The following is a 13,528-nucleotide window of genomic DNA, read 5'->3' on the forward strand; positions in this document are numbered from 1 at the left end:
TGATGTTTTCATTCCTTTGTCCTCAGTGTGGTGTGTTGTTAGCATGAAGCTAAAATGGAACATGTGCTCAGATGTGTTCATGTGCAATGCCTGTTTTCATGAGCTGCTGATTCGGTGACTTGCTGTTGGTTTTATGCAGATGTTATTCTCTGCACAGTGAGGCTGTGACTGCTGGTAATTAGTTAAAAACTTAATGTTTTAATTTTCTTTACTTTCACAAAGAAAATATTTTTGTTTGTTTATGTTTTGTACTCATGACTGGTGCGTTTGTTAGGACTGTTTTTTATATATCAGCTGTGGAAGCTTTGGTTTATTTGGTAGAAAAGTGACTTTAACATTTGGTTAATTTTGGTCTTGGCTCTTGGCCCCCAAAACAAAATCCCTAAGAAATAGATTTTACAAGGTCAGCATTGCAGACTGGGCCTTGTGGTTTCTTTGTATTTGTGTTGTGCTAGTTTTCTGTGTTTTTTTTATGATCACACAATTTACACATCTTTGACATTTGAAGGGTGTACTACAGAGTGGTTTAGTTTTTCTTTCAAAACATTTTCTTTGAAATCTCTTTAATTCTTAAACTCAAAAATCTTTAGCCCCTAAAACCGTGAACTCTACAAAGTGATGATTCTTTTTTAAATTATTATTATCATTATTTCTGGCTAAAGTGTGTACAAGTTAATTTGTCTAGGAATACTGTTAGCTGGCTTTTTAGCAGCAAAACTGCATAGCATCACTGTCCTGTACAACTCAGTCAGAGGGCCTGGGGTTTTAGTTGTGCAGCTTTGTTAAGTTGATTTATATGAATTTTCATATTGTTCTCAATACATGAAAGTAGTGTGGAGCAATATGACTATTTTTTATTGTCTACAGACAAATGACAGATATTACTAAAATTACAAAGCTGTCATCGCTTTATTCTGTCTTTTGTTTATTCAGTCAGCTGTTTCCACATGATTGCAACAACTGTGTATTGAAATATTGAAAAGAAAAGTAACATCTTTTGAATGTACCGAGTCGGCTCTACAGCAGAAGCTGAAAAAGTTTCACAAGATATATTTATAAGTAATACTACTTTAAAGTCAGTGTAACTGTGTTACCTCAGGCGCAGCAGTGTGATACAGATCCCACTGTTATCGAGTACAGACTCCAGCTAGTGTCACCGGGATTTTTATTTGTATTTTTCTGACGGACACGCCGCAGTCTTTCATCAAGGTGGGTTTATTTTGCAGTGGGAGTGTTGATGTGACAGCGTTGTCTTTGGAGAATGACAGTGTTTGACAGCAGCAGGCTAACAGATGTAGGAGATCAGCCCAGTCTGCCAAGTCTTTAGTTACGACGTGGTGTGGTGGATGAAAACTGCAGGTGTGTGTGGATATATGTGTGTGTGTGTGTCTCGCCAGGCCCTTCATCCATCAAAAGTCCCGGACAAAACACAAAGCGTACAGGGATGAAATGTTTCCTACATCTCGTGGATGAGGGATGTGGTTTTACAAAACAAGATACAATACCTATTCATTCTGTTCGCTCACTCTGTGTGTGTTTGTGTGGGGTTTTTTTTATAGCCTTTTTTTTTGGGAGACAGACCTGACCTGTTTGTTTGGTTGTGTCTTTATGTTGCTGTGACTTTGACTTTCATTTGGAAATACATCAGAAAGCGTGACCCTTCATATTAAATATGTATTTCTGCTTTAAATCTCTGACACGTTGATGTGTTTTCCCTGCGTAAAGCTTCTCTGTGTAGCAGCTAATCTTCCTCTAGTTGCCTGATCACCTGGGGACATGTCCGTAGCTACAATAAGAATTCACATATGAATGATTAATGGCATATTTTCCATTATCTGCTGCATGTACATGTATGATTTAGTCAATGATCTCTCAGGGTTTTCTCCTTTTTGAATGAGTTCCACCACGTCCATGTCATTACCTATTTCAAATCAAAGAGGTCAGCATAGATAATATATCAAAGCCAATTTGTGTTTAAAAAAGACCCAAGAGAAATTGACGCTTGTGTTGTATTTGATATGCACCGAGACACTTATCCCTTATCTATCTTTTCACAAAGAAGGACACGATGTAGGAAAGGAGGTGGGAGTCCTCCAGGATTCAGTGCTGCCTCCATGAGATATGATGCTGCTTGATTTTGATCATTGACATTTGCTTTTTCATGCATCCTGGAAAAAAAAACACACACAACAAGACCTTCCTTCCTTCCATTAAGGAATTATTCAAATGACCTTCAACAGTGCATGTTTTCCTACAGTTTTGTTGTGAGAATATGAGAACACATACTGACATCTCAATTACTTATGCAAGGCTCAGAGTGGGCCCAGTGGATGCAATCACTGTGTGTGCAGTCTTCAGTCACTCCGAATCACACAGGCTCCCGGACAGATACACATAATTCAGACAAATCAGACAGGATTTGCATACAAAGAACTAAAAACATAAAAAAAAACAGTAGTGCTCAAATAACAAAATGCAGCATCTGGAGCTAGGAGAAAATGGAGAAAATGGAGAGAGGAGCAGGGAGAGCAGTAAATTGTCTAAAAAGGTCTTGGATGTCAGAGAGTAGACGCAGGTTTAGACTGAAACACTGCTGTGATACAGACTTTTTTCCTCTAGTTGTTTTTTTTTTTTTTTTGACACGACTTAATATGAAAAGTCAACATCAGTCTGTGTGTGACCACCACCCTCTAATGTTGGACTGAGACAATGTTGTCCATCTTCATTCTCTTAAAACATGATGACCCCCCCCCACACACACCCACTTCCACCCCTTTGGAGGTGACACTGTGTCTCATCGTGGCATGATGGCTGGGGGTGGGGGGTGAGGGGTAGGTAAAGGGGGTTGCGGCGGCTGTGGTGGTTAAGGGCATAGCAGGAAAGGGAAGTGGTGGGGCGGGGTGCTAGGGGAGGCTAACCCGGCATCACGTCATTAGCGTTGCGCGGCGGAGATGCAGGGGCACCCTGACACATGTCACGGACAGCCAGCCGAGGGCCCACGTATGAAGCTGACACGCTGCGCATAATTTATCCCGTGACACGATCTGCATGCCGAGTTGTTGATCTGTTGTGTTTGGTTTGGACATAGCTCTCTGGCAGGAAAGACAGAAAGGAGGGGGGGGGCAGCGGTGGTTATTATGCAGGTGGGGGGAGGCAGCAGGAGGAGAGCCAGGGCGATGAGGTGGCAGGATGAGTGTGTGTGTGTGTGTGTGTATTAGGGGTGGTGGAAGGCGACATCTCAGTGTAGCACGCAATGAAGGGGGCGACACATTTGTCATGACCACTGAGAAGCAACATAAACATGAAGAAGTGCGTTCGAATTCAATAACACACGCACACGCACACACACACATACACACACACACACCATTTGATGAGATGCATGTGGAGTCGCAGTAATATCTCCACACGTCTGTTCCTAACTGATGGACGTGACTAAAACTGGTCCGATGACCCTGTGACATCACAGAGGAGGTGATTGTTGAACACAGCATCACTGACACCACATGTCATCAGATGCTCTCTCCTCCTCCATGATACGACTGAGCTTTTTGTGTCTGTGAACTCATTTAAAATGTATACCTGGAACACACACAACAATGTTGCAATTATTCCTGCTTAGTGTGGTGTTCTCATCCCTGCCATATGAAAGAGTGGTCTGGTTCTTCTGTTCATGACGCAGCAGACCTTCAGAACGGGGGACAGTTGTTCTTTTAAAATCTCTGGATTTTCTAAGAAATCATATCTTCTTGACCAAAGCTTATGTTGTTCTTGGAGTCCAAAATTAGGACCTGCATCGTCTAGAACCAAACATTGACTCTTCATTTGTTTCAGTCATATGGCTGGAGCATTAAACTGTGTTTAAAGAAACCTCAGATTTCGGTCAAATTGCTGCTTGTTGTTTAACTCAGACTTCTTGGCTTTACTGAGCTATGGATGTTAGTATTTAGTTTTCTCACATTTGCTTCTCTGGAGCCTCTGTTACTGCAGCATCTGTTCTAGAGCAGCCGATGTAACTGTCATGAACTGAAACATTGTGGTTTGAAGTGACAATGACAACCATTCCATTCTATTCTGTTAACATCATCCTAGCGCTGGGAGTTCACGCACATTCAGCAGCAGTTTCTGCTCCTCCTGAATCCCTGAACCTTTTCACGATTACTGATTGGTAAATGACAACTGGTGCCCAAGATAAGGTACTTACACTCAAACAACTCTGACTAAAAAAAATATGGTTGACAAAGGCTGTTATTTGTTAACCCCCACATTCTGGGCTGCACTACATGGCCACTGATGGATATGCTGATACTGCGTGAAATACTGCTTGAATATAATTCACTGAAAGAGTAAGAATTGGTTCTGGCTGCCCTGCCTTTAACTTTGTCAAAGTCTGAACTCCAGTCATTATATTTGAATAACCTTGGTCCTAATGAGATGTTCTTAACGAGCGGGCGTTAGCTTGTGTATCTTTGTGTTGAACAAACAAGTACTGTATCTGTATCTGCGTGTGTCTCATCATCCCTCCCCTTCTCTTGCCTCCCCTCCTTCCTTGGCTCGTTTACATGAATTATGCAAAATGACCAGTCTTGTTAGAGAAGCTCCTCCCTCGTCATGTTCCTAATCCCTGCTGTTGCTGTAGTAACCAGATTAGACATGACTGTGGGGAACACTGCAGGCCCTCGGGGCCTGTTTCTGGACAGGCCTCACCCACAGCAGACATGCATGTGGACCTGGAGGTCTGATAGGCTGTAGGTCACCTGTCCACTGATATTAATGTAGTGATGGTAATGATATTCCACTGTAGAACAAAGGCAAGGAAATCTGTTTTTATTGTTTTTAATTAACTTGTATATAATCAGCCTTTAAAACTCTGTTAAAAATAATCTTTGATTTTGATTAAATTGACTTTTTACAGATGATTCAAATCTGAGGATTTTATTTTTATGTTTTTTTTCTTCTTTCCTTTCCTTTTTGTTTTGTGACCTGACCCAACAGGTTAGAGTTACCATAGTCAGCTAACAGGATTTGTGATGGGAGTTTATTAAGAAAACCATTTTAGACATTTTAGACAAATACATCAGACAGTTTTCACCGCTGTCTCTGCGTGTTCCTCCTTAATTCAAGGTTAAATTTGTTAACTCCAGCCAGGATTGGCAGGGCTAAATCAACATTATTCTTGTATCCTCATGTGGCCCGCAGATGTAACCCAGAAACACAAAGTGCCGCATCAGTTTTGAGGTAAAATTAAGCGAAAATCAAGCAGACAGCATTGTAGGCAGCCTGCGTGCAGCATCCCATTGTTATTTTGAGCTTGTTAATTTCACAGCACCACTTGGAGTTGTCCATCTGTTTATTAAAGGTTAACTGCCTCCACATTTATGAAGCGTACTTTTCTCACGATCCTGGGAGTTTACCACAAGCACGAGCTTGTCTCTGGCACATCTAAAAAGTTTGTATTCGGCTCTGATAAAAGATTAGATGACAGGTTCTGGCACAGTATGCCTGGCATAAATAACTCAGAAAAAAAGTAAAGTTTTACCTGAAGTGGGAAACAAGCTTAAAGCAGAGAAATGAGAAATGGCAAAGCAGGAAAAAAAAAGACGTATGTGAGAAATGAATGCAGTTTATTTTTAGTATTAACATTGATTTATGAGTGTGAGTCAGAATTGACTTTGGTGAATGCAGAGAGTACTGATTGTCTGACAGTCTGGTTAATGGCCATGGATCACTGAAGAGGTGGGAAGGTTGGACTGTGCAGTTCCAATGTGTTGATTTAACAGACAGCCTGTCAACTCCCTGTCCAGTCTTTGCATAGTGTGTGTGTGTGTGTGTGTGTGTGTGTGTGTGTGTGTGTGTTCAGTAGTGTTATTCCTCCATAGTCTCAGTAATATATTCTGGAACTAAGACACCAGATGAGATGAAGAGTAAAGCGAACAGTTTCCTTTAAACACTCTGTAAACAAATACCTAAGACATTGGTTCCCAAAGTGGGGTCTGGCCCCCTGCAGCGGTACATGAGGCCATCACACAGGGGCCAAGAATGTCAAAACATACTTTTTATGTGCTGCACCTGAAAAAAATGAACAATATCTAATTTTCTTTTCTTTGTGAGATTGCGAAGCTACTAATGTGTCGATGTAGGGGAGTGAATGGACAATAGCAGGGGTTTCCTGTTGGAAAGGTTTGGAAGCCACTGGCCTAAAGTGAGTCAAGATTGTTCTCTCACTGTGAAATCCCTGACATAAGTAAGAACTTACTTACTTTTTAGCATGAGAACAAAAAAACAATGCTGTAATGAATAGACTTGTCCCTATGCTGTGTGTGGCTCTACGAGCGACCGGCTAAAGGAGGATTTACTTCTGTAAATAAATGAACTGGGCCAATTATAAACACTGTTTGACTCCAACCGTCCAGTTGAGTTGTTTTCATACTTGACTCCAACTGTTAACGTAGCGATGCTAAGAGAAGAACCTCTGCACAGATGCAGTGACGATCCCTGTGTAGCTAATTCACTTTCTGTTTTCTCATTTGCCACCAGAAACCTGACAGACCTGCAGTTACTTCAATAAACACCTAAAATGTGACTGATGATCAAACATGCCAAAAAGCTGTGCTTTTACTGACTCACTATGCAAACATACAAGAGTTTAAAAAGACGACGGTTGCCATGGTGACTTCTTGCCCCATGGAGTCTTCTTCCTGCTCTTGAGCAATAGACGGAGGTGACACCATGTGACTGCGCTACCGACACATTTTCTCCATGGCTAGCCCCACCCAGCCTTCGACATCCTGCACCCAGCATCCTCCACACACGTCCTCAGACACACACACATACACACACACACGCGCGCGCGCACACCCGCCACCTCCCCACCCAGCGTCTCCTTTGTTAAGCCAAGCTCGCAGTGCCATAGACACAGATGAAGGCGTGGAGAAAACACATGCCAAAAAGGCCCCCCTGCCACTCTCACTCTAGCACAGCGACAATGATAGGCTGTCATCACACAGCGATCAGCACTGTCACCCACAACATTGCCGTGCACAAACACACATGCGTATACAACTGTGCAGAGACACACACACACACACACACACACACACACCAGCCATCCAAAAACACATATACACAGACGTACGCACACACACACACGTACACACACACACACAGGACCCACGGCTGTGAAAATCCTCACCAGCCTCGACAACACTGACAACCAAGTCACTGCTGTCACTTCAGTTATTTTTACACTGGGACCTGACAACACATCAAAAATCCTTCTCGCTATGGGAACAACATGAGACCACTGCATCAAGCCCATTAGACGCCACGTGTCACATCAAATATCTAATTATCTGCTATTCAATATTCCCAATTAAGTTGGAGACGTTCACTACGCACGTTCTCACACAATAGTTAACCAGAGTGTTGTGTATGCAAACTGAGAGGATGGAGCCGGCCTCAACGTGGAGGGGAGGGGGGGAGGCGGGGGGGAAGAAAAACACAGCTGCACTGCTGTCCCTGTGACAGTGTTGAGCCTGAGGTGGATCCTGGAGAGAGTGACCACTTGCTGTGGTTCAGTCCTGTTTCTACAGATAATATCTGACCAGAAACAAAGAGGTAAAGAGAGACACAGACAGAGCCAGTTATTCTTGTATTTTGGGTCCAGACTGGGAGAGTAAGAGTTAACTCCTTGGCCCTGGCTACTGTCAGCAAGCAGAAGGCAGCAATGTGATATGTCTGATTGGCGGCCGATGGCGGTGAGATCAGTGGCAGGGCTGTGAGATGGATGCCATCTTGGCCGGCTTGTGATGTGCAGTTTGTCGCCCGGGTTTTAGGAAGGAAAGCCTTGAAAATACTGCTGGCTGTCACTCAAAGAGAAATGTTCTGTAGTTCCAAAAAGAAAATGCTCTTCACCAAAGACCTTTTTGTTTGCTATCTCTCCTTTTCACTACCACTGGGAAATGGAATGGTAGTGACTGTGAATGATAGTCAAATAAAAATGGTATTCTGGACACAAATTATGCTCAACACACATCAGCGTGTATGTCATCAACTTGGTAGTTTAAGGTGGATTTACACTGTCCCTTTAAGGGCTCCTCTTTGTTCAGTTTGCTGTATTTGTATTGACTGAGTGAACCTGCTGCTCACAGTTTGTCAGAGTCTAACTAAAAACTATCATCTGTTTGCAATCCTTTTACGATATAATAAAATAATACCTGCGTCAAAGGCTCAGACTGTTCTTGTTTGACTTAAAGCTCAACAAGGAACGCTTCCAAGAAGACTTGAGTTGGCTAAACAGAATGTGTTGGGTTTTTTTCAACTTTTAAGCTTTGCAAACGATATTGTAATAGTACAGTTAAGCATCAAACACCTGTTTGCCTCTAAAATCAGTCAACATTGTCATTTGACACTTCACACCTGAAGTTGAAATGGGGTCAAAAAAGTTGTAAAAAAAATATTCAGAGAGGTTCACAGTAATTATTAACATGCTTGGTGTTAAAAAGCACACTCTTAAATGTTAGTCTTTTGGAGGTTTAAACAATCAATACCCTTCTAGTAAAAAAAATAGCATCTGAAAATCAACAGGTTCTTACTTTAAAACAAACCATTGTGAAATGAATGAGATTTTATCAGGTGGCCAAATTCATGCAAATATCCACGCAGACCACAAGACAACCGACGCTTTACATCTAGAGGAAAACCTATTACACTGTACACCCCTGGTCCACTTCATCACGTCTACACCTTTTAAACACTTGCCTGCCACAGAGTGAATTTAAACGCAGCATAACCTCCTAGACTTTGGAGCAGATCTGTGAGATGGATGCCATCTTGGCCGGCTTGTGATGTGCAGTTTGTCGCCCGGGTTTTAGGAAGGAAAGCCTTGAAAATACTGCTGGCTGTCACTCAAAGAGAAATGTTCTGTAGTTCCAAAAAGAAAATGCTCTTCACCAAAGACCTTTTTGTTTGCTATCTCTCCTTTTCACTACCACTGGGAAATGGAATGGTAGTGACTGTGAATGATAGTCAAATAAAAATGGTATTCTGGACACAAATTATGCTCAACACACATCAGCGTGTATGTCATCAACTTGGTAGTTTAAGGTGGATTTACACTGTCCCTTTAAGGGCTCCTCTTTGTTCAGTTTGCTGTATTTGTATTGACTGAGTGAACCTGCTGCTCACAGTTTGTCAGAGTCTAACTAAAAACTATCATCTGTTTGCAATCCTTTTACGATATAATAAAATAATACCTGCGTCAAAGGCTCAGACTGTTCTTGTTTGACTTAAAGCTCAACAAGGAACGCTTCCAAGAAGACTTGAGTTGGCTAAACAGAATGTGTTGGGTTTTTTTCAACTTTTAAGCTTTGCAAACGATATTGTAATAGTACAGTTAAGCATCAAACACCTGTTTGCCTCTAAAATCAGTCAACATTGTCATTTGACACTTCACACCTGAAGTTGAAATGGGGTCAAAAAAGTTGTAAAAAAAATATTCAGAGAGGTTCACAGTAATTATTAACATGCTTGGTGTTAAAAAGCACACTCTTAAATGTTAGTCTTTTGGAGGTTTAAACAATCAATACCCTTCTAGTAAAAAAAATAGCATCTGAAAATCAACAGGTTCTTACTTTAAAACAAACCATTGTGAAATGAATGAGATTTTATCAGGTGGCCAAATTCATGCAAATATCCACGCAGACCACAAGACAACCGACGCTTTACATCTAGAGGAAAACCTATTACACTGTACACCCCTGGTCCACTTCATCACGTCTACACCTTTTAAACACTTGCCTGCCACAGAGTGAATTTAAACGCAGCATAACCTCCTAGACTTTGGAGCAGATCCATTTAAAAAATTTAGTGACAAAACAGGCAAATTGAGCTTTGCCCCGTGCAGCCTTGTTTTCTCGTTCACTCCAGCCTCCCATGTATGTTTGTGGCCTGGAGCAACGATCGCCGCCTCATTGCAGACAGTCAGAGGAGCACAGTGGTTAAAGCTTTGCCTGCAGGCACAGGGGGCCCTTGGAACCGCAGCAGCCGCTCATTTCAACCCTCAAACATGAGCAGAGATCCTGGTCTGCTGAATAGGAGGTAAATCGGTAACAGGAGCAAAACCACAGCAGACAAATGAGGACTGAATCAACAGCTGACACAATGGAAAAGGTTTCTTTAATATGTGATTAAATGGTGTAGGTTGGAAATTGGGTGGCATATATAAATACATATAAAAACCAATATGGACAGCTTTATAACATGGTTGATTTAATGCTTTGAAGCCACTGGGTTGTGACAGAATGACAGTGGTAAATACTTTCCCCTACTGTTTTAAATTAATTAAGATAACCAATGACTACTGCACAAACCATAGCTACAACATTTTGTTTTGACATTTTGTCTCCTCTGTGTGAATAATAAATTAATTTGAAATGAAATTATATATAGTCTCTGAGGTCAACTGCATGACCCTGACCTGGATAAGTAAGGAAGTCAAGCTGCGACGATAAACAGCATCTGTACATTTATTTGTCATCAATCATCTACAGAATCAGTCACTTTTGGGTGACACAGAAAATGAGGTAGAGGTTGTCAGTAAGTGTTAAGCTGATGTTTTTGGCTTCAGTCAGAAAGTAGGCCAGTTCACCAGTTTCTATGTAGTCTTTATCTTCACAACAAAGAACTGCATCAAGTTCACCCCGTCTGTCACTGGTTCGTGGATGGATGGACGCAGATGTGTCCAATAAGACCTGTTCTCTGACCCATTGTCTTGGTCAACTCCTCAGAGTCTAATTTTAAATTGACATCAAATCATAACAACAATCATAAGTTGGTTCTGTAATTAACTTGATGTAAATCTGACGCCGTGAAATAAAAATCAACAACTCGACAAAGTAACGCCTGTCACTGATGGTGAGTCATTGTGTACTAAATAATTCTAGTTTTTTTTTTTTTTTTCTCCATACAGCAACATCTTGGAAACATCTCTCTTGGTTCAACAGCTCACAGTGCAATGTTTTTTTTTCCCTTATTTTTTTTAATGGCTATAGCATAGAAGTAGACAAAGGCCGTATCCATATGACTTTGGTTCTTAATGAGGCCTGTCCTGGCTTTTTAAAAAACCAGACAAGGTCCTTATCAGACGTTTCCTCCCTGGGGATTGTCACCCTTTGCGGAGTACGTTTCCACGTAAGAGAGATTTCCCTGACACAAAGGCATCTCTCGTCTATCTGCAAAGCTTCTTGAAGTGTTTATCCACCAGAACTGACAGAGAGCTGACTTTAATTAGCACCATCTTCCTTTTTTTTACCCTCCCCTTCACCCCCCTTTGCGCCCCCCTACCCTCATCAGATTGCATAACTTCCAAAGTGAACCGTATATTAGGTTTTATTCACTGATGTTTTTGAAGGAGGAGTTCATAGAGGGAGGGAGAGTGAGCCGGCTCCTCTCCTCATTTATGGCACATAATTAAAACTAAATGACAATTCCACTCTGCTATTTAATTAACCACTTTAGATAAAGCAAACACGCAGACACACACACAGAACCTAAATGCAACCAGGTGGCATAAAACCATTGTTAAAAAAAGAGATAAATAATAATAATAAAAAATTCCTACAACTCTTTTAAACCCACCAATATTTCAATCTGGGTTTTTGATTCTTCAATAATTCTTCAATGAGAGAGGGGCCCCTCCCTGGGTGCTTCTTGGGGGGGTGTCATTCAACTTGACTCCCTGTAAATACTCTTTCAAGCTCCTGCTTCAGCCATCCACCCCCCCCCCCCCAATCATTTGAGAGTTTTCTCAATGTTAATGATGAAGGGTTTAATTCATCATAACAGTATTCGCACAACCTCTAATTAGCAGCAACACTCGTACAACAATGCCAGCATTATCTCCTCATGCAAATGAGCTCTCAGTCTGTTGCATTTGCTAATTTTATGAAACGGCAGGCGATAACTACGCAGCTTGTGCTAATCTTTCCTGCATTTAACCCTGCCTTTCTCTTTAATCCGCAGGCATAACAAACAAACAACAAACAATAATCCTATTATCGGCTCCATGATCCTTCTTCTTCTTCTTTGACTTTTTGTGTCATTTCACTCTAATTTAATCTCAATTACGGATAGAGCAGATCAATGACAATCCTGAACTTTCTACGTACAGTCAAATGTTTAAATCCCGTGGAGGTTTTTTGACTTCATCTGTACAAATCCTCTGACAGAGGTCTGGTGATAACACGCTGATAGTGTCATCTCAACTAAGAGGGAAGTCATTTGCTGTGTTGTACATCAAATAACACTAGACAGAAGAAAATTCAACATTGATGGAGCAGAGTGTGAAAAATCCTTTAAATGTTTGAAGTAGTCCTTTCCGTGAGTGTGGTGTTCACGGGGAAATGTAATTTATTTATGTTTGCAAAATGTTGTACAATATTCCAGTTAAGACATAATACTGCCAAAAAATAAGACAAAAAAAAAAAAAAAACTACAGTTGTAAGAAAAAAAAACATTTAAAATTCCCATCTTAATATTGTCATCCATGACACATGTGGCACAAATGGCAATCGTTATCAGACGAAGTTAAATGTTGCACAGAAAAGAAGCAAAAATTCAAACAATGTTCCGACAATAGTTTGTGTGTGTGTGTGTGTGTATAGTGTAGGTTGTGTGTTTCGTGCCTGCTGATGGGGGTCTGACTTTGCGTGACCCACAGTTCACTCAGCTCGTCTGTATTGACAGCTCCTGCTATTTAGGGCCACGGCCGTTAAGGGAACCCTGTGGTTAGATTAGCGAGAGATGAATGTTTTATGCGTGAATGTGCACGTGCGTGGGTATAGGCGTGTGCACGTGAGAATGCTTTTGCTGATTACCCACTTTACCTGTTGGCACTGCGGGAGAAAAGTCTCATTTTGTGCAGTGACACAGCAATAAGACCATCAGCAGCCGAGCAGGCTGATACTGTAATTCAGCCATTCAAATACACTTAGAGTCACAGTACCAGTGCTGTGGTTACAGGTTAAAAACAACACCGGGCTGAACCCTGAAGACGCCATGGGCTTCATTATAATGACACCCTTAGTTATCGTCTTCCAGACATTGTGATAACTGTTTGTCTTCACTGACCTTGTCTGAAGACATTTATTTGCATCTAATACGAAGAGAGGTCAAAATATTTTAAGACAATTTCTAAAATATGAAGCTTTTTTTTTTCTTTTTACAGATATCTGCTTTTCAAGAAGTGTTTCCATTGGAGAAGTCCTGTTTGTGGAATACTGGGACATTGTTCTAGATCACTGTCTTGCATTGAATATAATCCATGAAATCTTTGTTCTAAAAAATACATTTGAAAACCGGTGATAATTCTCCAAGTTATATTCATATTTTGTTAAAAACAAATTGCAAAGGTTCAATGGATAACAAATATTTAATAGTAATATTTGTCAAAGCTGTTGGAGACACCTAAGAGACGGGAACGTTTTAGTTTCTTAAATTTCACACCTTTTTTTTTTTTTTTTTTTTTTTT

The sequence above is a fragment of the Cynoglossus semilaevis genome, chromosome 13 (assembly GCF_000523025.1).
Source record: "Cynoglossus semilaevis isolate Cse_v1.0 chromosome 13, Cse_v1.0, whole genome shotgun sequence".
Taxonomy (NCBI): domain Eukaryota; kingdom Metazoa; phylum Chordata; class Actinopteri; order Pleuronectiformes; family Cynoglossidae; genus Cynoglossus; species Cynoglossus semilaevis.